The following is a 13,504-nucleotide window of genomic DNA, read 5'->3' on the forward strand; positions in this document are numbered from 1 at the left end:
TCTCTTTCCAATACTTTGCTCTGAAACAGCATACAAAGGTGGTGTGCACAGGCCATGGAAAGAAAATATAACAGATATAGTTTTTTTTTCTTTACTGCTTATATGCTTTACAGCACTGGTGTTGGTAAAATTGTGTACTAAACCCAGAAGAAAAACTGAGTTGTTACTGAGCTTGAATATATCCCCCACAATGTGAGCACAGACACTCCCTCGCACCCCAGTAGCATGCACACGACACAGCGAGCCAGTTGTCCCACATGTGAACAAGAGCTGTGTAGGCAGCAAGCCTGGAAGGGAAGGGGTAATGATGAGGCTCTGTATTTGGGCCTTCCCCCTCTTGCAATTGACCTGGACACCATACATTGGGGGATCCTCTATGACTTGGCCAATCCAACTCTTGCAATTGAAATGGGCCGCACACATTGGGGGGCCCTCTGTGACTTTGCCAATCCAACTCTTTCAATTGAAATGCACCCCACACATTAGGGGACCTCTATGACTTGGCCAAATACATGCCATACCATAGAAGGCTACCAGGGTAGCTCAGCAGGTTTAGTGCCTGTTTCTAAGATGTTATATATTTAAAACTGGCGGCAAATCTTATGACTTTTTGCATTTCCTTATAAAAAAAAGTGCTAGTTCGGCCAGGTGATGGATGGGACTGGTGGTTTGCTTATATTCAGGGCGAGGGTGGAGGAATTTCTGCCCCCATTGTAAAAAGCAATGAACCGACAGTTTAATTTCCTAATTGGCATAATAGAAACATTTATTTGTGATTAAGCAGTTTGACAAGCATATAACAGCTTTATACAGGAAGGGAAAAAAGTAAACACATTTTAAAGAAAACTAGTGAATGTAAGTTTAAGAAGCATGTATCCGTTTGGAAATATCTTTAGTTTTTTTCTAGACAAGTGTAAGCGGCACATTTGGAAAACAATAGTGTCCCCGCCATGTAGGTAGCCTTCTTTTAACAGTGATGGCCCCCACCCCAGTGATATTCATGGCCCATTCATTCCTGTGGTGTCCCTTTCAGGCCAGAAGAAAGAACACAGGCCGGGCAAATATTGCCTGCAAACGCATGAATGCCGGCTGGGACAAAAGTGTACCTTTAAGACCCCTAAAAATAGTTCTTGGCTGGGGGTGGAGGGGCTTTGGGAGGGCGGGCATCAATTTGGGGGGGACAAAGCAGCCAATGGAGGGGCATTTGCCCCCCTCTATGGACGCCAATCCCAGCAATGCTCCCGGCTAGAATGACTTTCATAATGAAGAGAAACCCGCTTTCTTTTACATTGTTTGAAGTGGGACGCACTTCATTATGAAAGTCCTACCCACGGGGGCCACAAAGCACAATATCGCTGTCCGCATGTGGCGCACGGGCCGTATGTTGTGCACCCCAGGTCTAATGCTTATCACCAGATTGTTTTGCACCTTGACTCAAGGGCCCTGGCTTCCTTTGTTACGCCTTTTGGGGCTTATTAAGAGAATGCCATTTGGCCTGGCCTCAGCTGCAGCTGTTTTCCAGCGCGTGATGGAAAAGCTGTTCAAGGGTTTAGAGTTTGTAAAGTGTTTCCAGGATGATATTCTGGTATTCGTGCCAGACCTAGGGTGCCACGAGAAATGTGTATGTAAGGTGTTGAGTATTTTGCATCAAATATAGCTGACAGTTAAGAAAGAAACATGTAAATTTGGAATGACAGAGGTATCCTACCTGGGAAAAGTTCATAGATTGGAGAGGCATCAGACCTAAAACCAGTTCGGTGGACCTGTGTTACAAGCCCCAGCGCCTCAAAACAAGGATGCATTGAGAGCGTTCTTGGGTTTAGCAGAGTATTACTCAAAATGTATCGACGGGTTTGCCTCCATGTGTGCTCCGTTAAGGGGATTGTTGAAGAAGTGTGCTAAGTTTGACGTCAATGTGGAATGTCAGAAAGCATTCACGCCAATCAGGAAGAGTATTTTGGGTGCCCGCACACTTAGCATGTTCAATCCCTGTTGCAAAACATATTTGATGACTGATGCTTGCATAGTATGGCTAGGAGCTGCAAGAGGGCAAGGAATTTGTTATTACGTGTGCCTCTCGAGCTTTACAGGAAGCTGAGAAAAATGACTCCACTGTGGGCCAATAATCATTTTACATTTTTTCGGTGGGGTGTGCCCCTCACTGCTGGTTCATGCGTTGAGTGGAAAGAGTGTCAGAGGTTCTCCCAGGATTAATAGATGAGCTCCTGCCATGCAAGGATTACATTTTTCACTGATATGTCCATGTAACGTGGTGGCGGACTGTTTGTCTCGACTTCCACTAGAAGGGCAGGAGATTGACGAAGTAGAGTTGTGCATGGTTGCGCAGGTGGGCCAGGAAGGAAATTTGGATTCTGCAAGATGGTCTGAGGAGAGTGCAGCGGATGCTGAGTTGCTTAAGGTTTGTCAGCTATTGGAGTGTAGCTGGCCTAAAGGGGCCTGCGGTGTTGGAATGCAGTTTGAACAGGTCAATAACGAATTGTGGATGGATGGTAATGTATTGTGCAGGTGAGAGATAATGGTACTCCAACGAGGATGAGGACTTGCATTTTAGAAATTGCCCATGGAGGACACTTAGAGAGAGATTCCTCAAAACGGGGAGTGAGGGAGGCATATTGGTGCCCAGGGATGAGTTGAGTTGAGTTGAGTTGAGTTTATTATTTATATCGCGCACCAGACCCGAGGGTAACCGGGCGCGTTGTTCAAGGATACTTTAAACTTTACAGGTTACATATGATTACAAATAGTGATTATACATAGTAAAAATTACATAATGCAGGCCATGGTATATACATGTAACATAATATAAGCAGGAAATATGCAGTAGGGAGAAAGAGGATATATAATTATGTACATAGTACGTTTGTAGAGCAGTGGTAATGGACTATCGGTCATTTTCTTTGATCCAATTGATACAGTTGGATCTGAAGAGAGCGTAGGATTGGGGGGATCTCAGGCCGGGCGGGAGGGAGTTCCAAAGCTGGGCAGCTTTGACCGGGAAGCTGTTTCCTCCGGCCGTACTTAGTTTGAATGGGGGTATCATTAACTGGTTAGAGTATGCTTCTCTGGTGGGTCTAGTGGAGATTTTTCTGTTGAATCTAGCGGCTAGGTATTTAGGTGCTAGATAGTTGATGCTTTTGAAGGTTAGAGAAGCTGTCTTAAGTTTGATTTTGTCCGCTGTGGAGAGCCAGTTAGATTGTCTTCTAGCTTCTGAAATATGCTCCCTTTTTGGAATTCCTAAGGCAGCCCTAAGGGCATTGTTTTGTAGTGTTTGAATCTTTTGCACCGTGTGTTTGTTGGCTCCTATATATAGAGCGTTACAATAGTCCAATTTCGACAGCACTAATGCTCGGGCAAGGGTTAGGCAGTTGGCAGTGGATAGGTATGGTTTTGCGGCTCTGATCAGCTTGCAGGTATATGCGGTGCTGGATGCCATTGCGCTCACCTGTTTGGTTAGGGAGAGGTGGGAATCAAGGTAGAACCCTAGTGTTTTTACCACTTTTGCCACCTTGATAGTGTTACCGTCTATGACGAAGGATGAGTATTCTTCTTTTAGTCTTTTGATGTTTTGTGTGTTCCCCAGTATGATGAGTTCAGTTTTGTCATCATTCAGGCATAGCCCGTGGGTGGCCATCCATGCCTGAATGATGAGATAAATCTTGTTCACCAAGGCCAAATCTTGTTCATAATCCCCTGAGAGTGGTATGAGAATCTGAGTGTCATCCGCATAGTTAGTGTAGGTGACACCCAGATTATCTAGATCATCGAACAAGGGCTTCGTGAAGATGTTGTACATAGTGGGGGAGACACAAGAACCTTGTGGGACTCCACATGTGATGGATACTGGGTCTGCAGCAGCAGAAGTAGAGAAGACTCTCATAGTTCTACCGGTTAGGAAAGATTTGATCCATGCGATGGCATGCGTGGAGAAGTGGGCAGCTGTTTCTAGGTGGGTGCATAGCACTTCATGATCCACTAGGTCGAAGGCTGCGGAGAGGTCCAGTAAGAGGAGTAAGGCCATCTTTCCGGAATCTCTCAGCTCATCGACCTGAGTTTTAAGATCGATGAGTGCGGTTTCAGTTCCATGCTGAGGTCTAAAACCTGATTGTCTTGTGCCTAAAAGGTTGTGCAGCTCCAGGTGTTTTTGGATCTGCAGGTAGGCTACCCTGTCGAGGATTTTTAACAGGAACGGTACCGTTGTGATAGGCCTGTAGTTAGTCGGGATGGATGGGTCCAATGTTTGTTTTTTTAGAAGGGGGAGGACCCAAGATTGCTTGAGGTTATCTGGAATAGTGCCTGAAGCAAAGGAGGCATTAATAAGCTTAGAAATGAATGGTGAGAGGTCTCTGGCCATGTCTTTTATTAGTTGGGCTGGGCATAGGTCACCTCGGCAATTGGATGGCTTGAGTGAAAGTATTATCTTTTCGGTTTCAAGTATGGTTACTTTCGAGAAGTTAAATATATGGTTTAGTTTAGTGCTAGTTGGTAGTTTGCCTCTTAGGTTAGTTGAGGGTGGAATGTTCTGTTTCTTTATCTCAATTTTTGTTTGGAGTGTGGCAATTTTGTCATTTAGTGCTTTTTGGATGTTCGAGCACCATGTTTTATTTTTATCACAGTTATCCTGGACAGGAATAGGGTTTTCTAGTTCCTTTAGTATAAGGAATAGTTCCTTCGTACCAGATTTGGCCTGCAGTATTCTGTTGTTGAAGTTCTCTCTTTTTGCTTTCTTTATTTCGTTTTTATAAATCTTGGAGGCATTGATGAGTGTAATTTTATTTGTCTCTGTTGGGGCTAATCGCCAAGCAGATTCACATTTACGTTTTTCAAGTCTTAGAGATTTGAGGTGAGGAGTAAACCAGGTGTTTAGGTGGGCTCTGGGCTTACTCTTTCTGAGTTTCAGTGGGGCAATAGTATCTAGAGCTGTAGCCATAGAAGAGTTGAATTCATTTACTAGTGATGAGGTGTCCGATGAGTCAGGTAGAGAGTTTAGTCTGGGGAGGATGAGTGGTAGCAGTTTTTCTGTAGTTATAAGTTTTTTGTTTCTGGTTGGCAGGGGGGGAGCCAGAACAATTTCAGTAGGTATGGTCAAGTTAACATTTAGGAGGAAGGTTATCAGTGCATGATCTGTCCAAATTTGTGGTTTGATGTCGACAATCGTAGTATTGCAGTTATAGTCAGCAACCCAGTCAAGTATACGGCCTTTTTCGTGTGTGGGTTGTAGGATTTTTTGGGAGAAGCCTAGTTCTGAGATGATATTAGTGACATTAGTTGCTTGCAGGTCTTTAGGGTCGTTGTAGCCTAGGTTTAGGTCTCCCAGAAGGATAACTTGGGATGAAGTTTTTAGGTTGTTTGAGAGGATCGTGGAGATGTCCTCCTCAAACGTGCCAATAGGGCCAGGTGGTCTATAGATAAGGTGGATATTAATAGAATGAGAGGGAGATGCGAGAAGTTTAGCAGTTAATGATTCGCAGGAGTTAGTCGTTGAACTTGATTCAATTTTTAGGGTGAGATTATTTTTAGCAATAATAGCTAGGCCACCTCCTCGAGAGTTGACTCTATCTTCTCTAAGTATGGTGTAATTATGTGGTAGGGCAAGCATTATGGCAGGTCCTGCAGCTTGGTGCAGCCAAGTTTCTGTTATGGCGAGGATGTCATAGTCACCTATTTGAATGAGATCAGCAATTTCGGTCGCGTGTGCTATTAGTGATCTGGCATTAATAAGGGCGCACTTCAGTTGGAGGTTCGGCTTTGCTATGGCCTGGGTGGCATTGCTTTTCTTTTTAGGTAGGCTATTGTTAGCATTGGTCTGCTTATTTGGGCGGTTATTGCGATGGGGGTCAGTTTTTATAGGAGGAGTGTTTCGGATGTTGGTGTTACTTCTGTTGCAAGAGGTGTTGAGTCTAGCTAGTGGTTCGTAAATTTTAGGTAATCTTGAGCGTATTTTTGCGTTTCTACTTGCAGTGTCACAGGGGAGGTATGTTAGCAATTGGTGGGTAATAGGTAAATGTGAAGGTTGATGGCTGGGCTCTAGTGGGGGAGTTAAGAGTCCTTCATCCACGGGCGGTATGCCCTGTGGTGTAGGCCTCGGTTGCTGTTTTATTTTTGGCATTGTGGTCCAAAAGGCTGACAGGTAAATAAGAGTTAGTATCATTCTAACTTAGTTTTGGGCACGAACAGTTGGTTTGCGGGAGTCAGGTACCTCTAGGTTAGACAGCGCAGTCCTATGTAGGCTAAATGCAATCAGGGACAGGCTAAATGCAGTTATAGGCAGGCTAAATGCAATCAGGGACAGGCTAAATGCAATCAGGGACAGGCTAAATGCAGTTATAGGCAGGCTAAATGCAATCAGGGACAGGCTAAATGCAATCAGGGACAGGCTAAATGCAGTTATAGGCAGGCTAAATGCAATCAGGGACAGGCTAAATGCAATCAGGGACAGGCTAAATGCAGTTATAGGCAGGCTAAATGCAATCAGGGACAGGCTAAATGCAGTTATAGGCAGGCTAAATGCAATCAGGGACAGGCTAAATGCAGTTATAGGCAGGCTAAATGCAATCAGGGACAGGCTAAATGCAGTTATAGGCAGGCTAAATGCAATCAGGGACAGGCTAAATGCAATCAGGGACAGGCTAAATGCAGTTATAGGCAGGCTAAATGCAATCAGGGACAGGCTAAATGCAGTTATAGGCAGGCTAAATGCAATCAGGGACAGGCTAAATGCAATCAGGGACAGGCTAAATGCAGTTATAGGCAGGCTAAATGCAATCAGGGACAGGCTAAATGCAATCAGGGACAGGCTAAATGCAGTTATAGGCAGGCTAAATGCAATCAGGGACAGGCTAAATGCAGTTATAGGCAGGCTAAATGCAATCAGGGACAGGCTAAATGCAATCAGGGACAGGCTAAATGCAGTTATAGGCAGGCTAAATGCAATCAGGGACAGGCTAAATGCAGTTATAGGCAGGCTAAATGCAATCAGGGACAGGCTAAATGCAGTTATAGGCAGGCTAAATGCAATCAGGGACAGGCTAAATGCAATCAGGGACAGGCTAAATGCAGTTATAGGCAGGCTAAATGCAATCAGGGACAGGCTAAATGCAGTTATAGGCAGGCTAAATGCAATCAGGGACAGGCTAAATGCAGTTATAGGCAGGCTAAATGCAATCAGGGACAGGCTAAATGCAGTTATAGGCAGGCTAAATGCAATCAGGGACAGGCTAAATGCAAGTCTGGGTGCAGGGTGCCTCTGGGCTAGTCAGAGCGATCATATGTAGGCCAAATACGATTATAGATCGGCAAGAGCAGTCAGAGGATGGGCTGTCAATAGGAGTAAATGTACCTTTGTGAAGAGAGCCAGGGGGTCTGGCAGACGGCAGCCACGGCACCGAACAGGCACAAAACAGGTGCTGGCCTTGCCTCTCATGGGCCTTGGAATGAGGGGGCCGGCTTCGCCTGCCGGCGGCCAATGGGGCAAGAGGTAGGCCCGGCAGCCAATCAGCTGGCTGCTGGAGGCCTAAGACAGTCGGCTATGGATGCAGCTTTGAGGGGGCGGCCATCTTGGAGTGGGGGAGAGCCTCGTGGGCTACAATGGCGGCAAATGGGTCAAGTAGCAGGCTTCAGGTGTGGAGCAGTGTGGGCAGAGCCTCCACAATCGAGATTGCATTAATATTAATTAATGCTGGAGCGCGGGCAAGATGCGTATTTTGCGGGCGGATTTCGGCGTGATTTGAGCGCTTACCGAAAATGCTGCGCTTGGGCCTGGGGACAGCTGATGCCCTCGTTGGTCCTCTGCTCCTGCAGGGACATGGTCCGGAGCTCCTGCTCCTCTGGTGGGTGGTGGGAACTGCTGTGCTGGCACAGGTCAAGTGCTGGAATTGTCCTCTCATGAGCCCCGGAATGAGGGGGCCGGCTTCGCCTGCCGGCGGCCAATGGGGCAAGAGGTAGGCCCGGCAGCCAATCAGCTGGCTGCTGGAGGCCTAAGACAGTCGGCTATGGATGCAGCTTTGAGGGGGCGGCCATCTTGGAGTGGGGGAGAGCCTCGTGGGCTACAATGGCGGCAAATGGGTCAAGTAGCAGGCTTCAGGTGTGGAGCAGTGTGGGCAGAGCCTCCACAATCGAGATTGCATTAATATTAATTAATGCTGGAGCGCGGGCAAGATGCGTATTTTGCGGGCGGATTTCGGCGTGATTTGAGCGCTTACCGAAAATGCTGCGCTTGGGCCTGGGGACAGCTGATGCCCTCGTTGGTCCTCTGCTCCTGCAGATGAATGCAGAGGTTGATCATTTGGTGAAACGTATGCCGTGCGCATCCAGCAACAAGTCTCATGTATCAGCCGAACCTTCTCTGTGTCTGGTGTGAGAAACCAGAAGGTGTCTCACCCACTAGTCCCTGGGGATCTGTCATCCAGGTGGCCAGGGCATGGTCATCGCTTTTGGATCCAGTTCCTGGGGGTGGACCAGTGCAGGAGGATCACCTGGGTGAGGGATCTTCGGGGAGTGGGAGCAGGATACCAAATGGTGAGAGGCGGTATCCCCTTCCCTGTAACACCTTTACCCCGTCCTAGGATATTTAGGAACTCTTCCCCCTACCCCTCCCCCCTTTACAACACAAACACTTTCTCATGGATAGCCTGCTATGAGGGAAAACAGACTAACACCCAAGCAGTATACCTGATGTGTCCCAATACAATGGTCAGGCGAGGTGGCATTTACTGACCATCACGCAAACTTGACTTCCATTACACTTCCCCACACGGATACAAGGCAGAGCACAAGAGCACACTCTGGGTAAGGCAAAGCACACGAGGAAACAGCAGTTTCAAGATGGCATCTGAGCACAGAGGAAAAACAGCAAAACCGAAGGGGATCACAAGGAGGAAAATTCCCTTGACCTTTTCGCCAAGGAACCGTGACTTTCCCAAAAGCTCGAGAATAGAAAGTGTAAGACCAGAACACCAGGCTGAAGAATCCTGCATTGTGTATCGGAGATATCCAGGGCCCTCCCGAATCAATAATCAAGGCGGGGAGAATCACCAGTCGCTGTGGTATCGCCCTTAGCCCCAAGAACAAAGCTGCTTCAGTGAAATCAACACAGCCGGTGAGTTGGGAAGACTGATACAAGACCGGTCTGTGGTGAAGCCAAGGTTGCAAACAGCAACATTGTATGGCGAGTGCTGGAATGAACATTGTTAAAACATGTGTGATAAGAGATGCAAGTGAAGTTGAACTGGTGATGGGTGATCAATCAAGTATCCAGCTGAGAAGTGACAAAAGTAGATACATTTGATCTTGTCCCAGCAGAGGGAGATCAATTGAAAGAGAACTAACAAACGTGAATAGAAGTGAGCCTGCAACGGATCAAGCAAAATCCTCATACAGTCGAAAGTCTTCGATTTGGTTGAAATAGAGTAAGCTTGGAAAAGTACATGAATCTGGTCCTGGCACGGCAAAGGAAAACCAATTGAAAGTTCTGGTGTAAAAGTGGGTCTGTGCCCCGCGGTGTGGGACCCATGGTGAACAGTAAATCACCTGAGAAGTTGTATAAGTGAAAATCCTGAGCAGAAAGGAACTTTCATGTTTTGTCGTGTTGAATCAGGCCCTCTGGAATAAGAGACTTTGAATGGCAAAGAGACTTTGACACAGAAGGCCATGATGCTAAATTCTTGAACTGCATTCTCGTTCTATGGAAGCCAGAGAGTGTGCTAAGCTCCAGTGTGCCGCCTTGTCCCGTGCGGGAAACGTGGGAATGGAAGCCAACGGCTTAAATATCCCGACATATCATTTCTTGAACCCTTTTCTTTTGCATAACATTGTTTCCCACACTATTTGTATTTAGAAGTAAGGATTGGCAACAGGTTTATTAGAATAGACCCTTTTATTTTGACAGACCCGACTAGGACTGCGCTATTATTATTTGATGGTCGTAGCTTGCTCCCATCTGTAGATTTTGTATTAGATAGGCTTTTTTCAAACCCAATTGAAGTTTAATAAGCACCCTTGAACGGCATTCACTTGTGTCTGTTTTACGGTTTGATACCATGCCTTTCTTACACCGGTGAAGTTTCCTATGAGGCCTTGGGAAAAGGTAGCGTTGGGCATTATTGGTCCCTTACAGAAATGTTATCAAGGAAAAAAATACATGCTTGTTCTAATGGACTACTATTTTAAGTGGCCATGTATTGGCTGGTCGGGGGAGGCTACAGTCAAGTCTCTGGTGGATTTTCTTGACAGAATCTTTAGGATAGAAGGGTGAAGGCAAGCCCATAAATGCTCACACCAGAGAGGATACAACACACTAGGGAAGAAAGGCCCAAGTCGATCTTGTAAGGATAACCAGTTTCAATCTCACATACATGCAGATGAGAGCAACAGCAAAACCTCTGCTGCTAAGAACGTTTTGCCGGAAAGTAGTACAAGCAGAATCTAATAAAGGAGAACATCATCATACATGGCGCAATACATAATTAAAATCCTGAGCAGCCGGTTGTTGTGCGCCTATTCATAAACCCCCTGCTCATAAGAGTTGCCAGGCCATTGGTTCCAGCCCAATCGGTCCATCTTCTGTCACCAGGGTGCTGCAGTGATCATCTTCTCACGTCGAAGGTCAAAGTACAAATTACCTATGCTCCTCACATACAGCTACTGTATCACTATACTATACTGTGCACCTGGCAGGCCTTAAGACAGACACAAAGGAAGTTCTAGGGCACTCTAACCTCCAAACACACAGTTCACTCACTCCTGTGCGCGCCATCCGGCTCCAAGGTCGCCACCCTCGTTTTGAACTATAATTTATCCCTCCCAGCACCTCGCAATACAAATCACACGATTGTCGCTCAACGATGTGCCCTGTCTGTCCTCTTTAAACATTTCAAGACTTGTTACTCTGGGGTCGGTGGTCAATTGGCACTGATTCCCTGCACACTGACCGCAAACTCTCTCCCCTATGCTCATACTCTTCAGGTGAGCAAGTCATATAAATGCATCACCACCCGCCCGACCAGGTCCACCCAAACCTCTGTGTAATTTTCTAGATCAGGGCTAGAGAAGTAATAGTGTAGTATAATTGGTCAACTTAATCTCCATACGGGAGGGGGAGCATTTCATACTTCGGGCCACTTTGTGGGATATCAGTCTGTACTTCAATATCTTTTGTCTTGCGAGGTGCTTTTGAAACCCCAATTGATACCATACATCGAAGGCCCAGTTGAAAGGTGCAATGAACACGATGATGGCATTAATATCTTCATGATTTCTCTGAGGTAGAACTGGTCACAACTGAATGCCAAGGTAAACCAATCACTGTCCTGTACCCCTCCCTCGTTCTTCAGGCGAACACCCAAGCCATGGACAGCTGCAATGATGTGGGATAATGATGTGGTCTCTGCATCCTCTAGAGGCACAAATGTGCAGCAGGAATCTCCAAATGTTTTGCAAACCCTTTCTTCCATTGTTGTTAACATGTCCAACACATATCGGTTTTGCACAGTCTTAATGCACTCTACTCAACCTTGATCACATTAAAACCATTCTCCGTATCGTTCTCAAGCTGGAAGAAAAGATGCAAAAAAAGGATTCTGCTCAGCTAAAGAGCCTGTATTCTTCTGGTATTTCAGTAAGCAATGTAGAAGAGTCTTTGGGTATGAAATTCGATTTTTTTGTCCTCTTTGATTGTTGGAACTGCCATTTTCTTGACAGGATGTGGAGCTCTTGTGTGGGCAACAGGCTCTTATCTTCATCTTTGAATGTGGGGAGACTAGTTGGCCCCTCGGTAGGCAGGGCTCCCCCTTCTGGTGTTCTTCTGGGATTACTAATAGCACTGAGTGCAATGTGGCCAGCGAACAACAGCCCCTCCACGATGGTTGGATATGCAAGTAAGCTTGTTGATCACAGACCCAGTAGTAATCAATCATCGCTTTTTCTCCCTTCTTCATGTCTGTGATCAGGAGAGGCTTATTACAACGTTTGTTCGAGCCGACAAAGACTGTACCCTTGCTGCGTAAACAAAGTCTATATTCTTCTTCCTTGTGCACTCTCACCGGCTTTTCCATTGTTGCAATCCATATCAGTTTTGTGATATGCTCTGTCCAGATTTGTGCACAGAAATTGACCACTCGTGCTATCATTTCCTTGCAGTATGTTACCAGTCCTTCTGCCAAGCAAGGTAGTGTGGTGTCCTGCCAGTTATTATTGGAATTGTAAAAATCATTATACTATCGGATATGGAGCTCCACACACTGATGTCGCTTGTATCGCAGCTTCACTGTACAAGATCTGGACCCATCATTTGCAGATGCACACTATGTGCCTGGAACGTTCCTTTTATTCTGCATAGCGCAAGATGAACTAGGCATTGCGTCGCTATAATCGGAACTGCTTGTGGTACTAACAGCTTAGAGGCCCCTGGTGCATGCAGTATGATTGAACACACATAGCAGCTTCCATTTACAGCGTTTTTCCCCACACTACGTATGTCAGAATACTGTGAGTTGGTAGAATCGGGATGACGGATATCCTCAATCACATCCAAACCTAGCCCTTGATACGTGTCATACTTTCTTCGTACCTCTCTTTTCATTAGTCTATACATGCTTTCAGGGATGGCAGCCTTCATAGTGCTATCAGGAATAACATTATATTGTTTCACATTGGTAGACAATCTCTGGCTTGCTGCAAACATTTTTTTCATTGTTTCCCCCACTGTCATATTGTGCCTGTTATATTCATTTGCATTATTATTATTAGTATTGACATTATTACTAATATATGTAACTCCACTAAAAGTATTACCATTTATATGTACTGTCCCATTTGGATAATATACAATCCCATTCCCCCTTTGTTGGACCTTCCCCCCATAACATCCTCCCCCCAATCCAATCCCAGCAGTACTATCAATGTCACACAAAGACTTGCGATAATGGTCAACCCACAATGATAAACATAGGTCCATATTTTCTCATTCGTGCATCTACACCTCGGGTCCCTACTTAACAAATTATTTACATTAGTCACATCCATCTTCTTTCCTGAAATAAAAATACAGACACACAAGAGAAAAGGAGAGACATACAATATATATTTTTCACACAATGAAAGAGAAAAAGGAAGAGGGAGATAGTGAGAGAGAGAGAGAGAGAGAGAGAGAGAGAGAGAGAAAGAGAGAGAGAGAGAGAGAGAGAGAGTGAGAGAGAGAGAGAGAGAGAAGGAAATAGAAGGAAAAAGAGAGAGAGAGAAAGAGCTCCTGAAAGAAAAAAAGAATACAGAGCTGGCAGCTGACCTTCGACCTGCTACTGGAGCATGCTAATGCACACCTATCGCCCCTGGACAGGCCGGTGAGGTAGACAGGGCACAGGAACTGCTACACCTCGTTTTTACGATAACTGGTGTACCAACGTACTATCTGGAGGTGCCCTATGAGAGAGGTGGACCCAATAGCGCAACCCCTTCACTTTCACTGCGAGGGGCAAAACACCACCTTGTAGGG

The 13,504-nt window shown here is 45.8% G+C and overlaps 1 long non-coding RNA gene across 1 annotated transcript in view; it reads right to left on the minus strand.

The window, feature by feature from the left end:
- The window catches only part of LOC138567132 (uncharacterized), a 307,846-nt gene extending 300,137 nt beyond the window's left edge, over positions 1–7,709 (minus strand). Inside the window, exon 1 of the long non-coding RNA XR_011302108.1 lies at positions 7,358–7,709. This is a non-coding gene — a long non-coding RNA (uncharacterized lncRNA). The remainder of the gene's footprint in view (positions 1–7,357) is intronic.
- Between the last annotated feature and the right edge of the window lie 5,795 nt (positions 7,710–13,504).

Source organism: Ambystoma mexicanum, chromosome 1p (genome assembly GCF_040938575.1).
Source record: "Ambystoma mexicanum isolate Mex_15411 chromosome 1p, UKY_AmexF1_1, whole genome shotgun sequence".
In the NCBI taxonomy this organism is placed as follows: Eukaryota; Metazoa; Chordata; class Amphibia; order Caudata; family Ambystomatidae; genus Ambystoma; species Ambystoma mexicanum.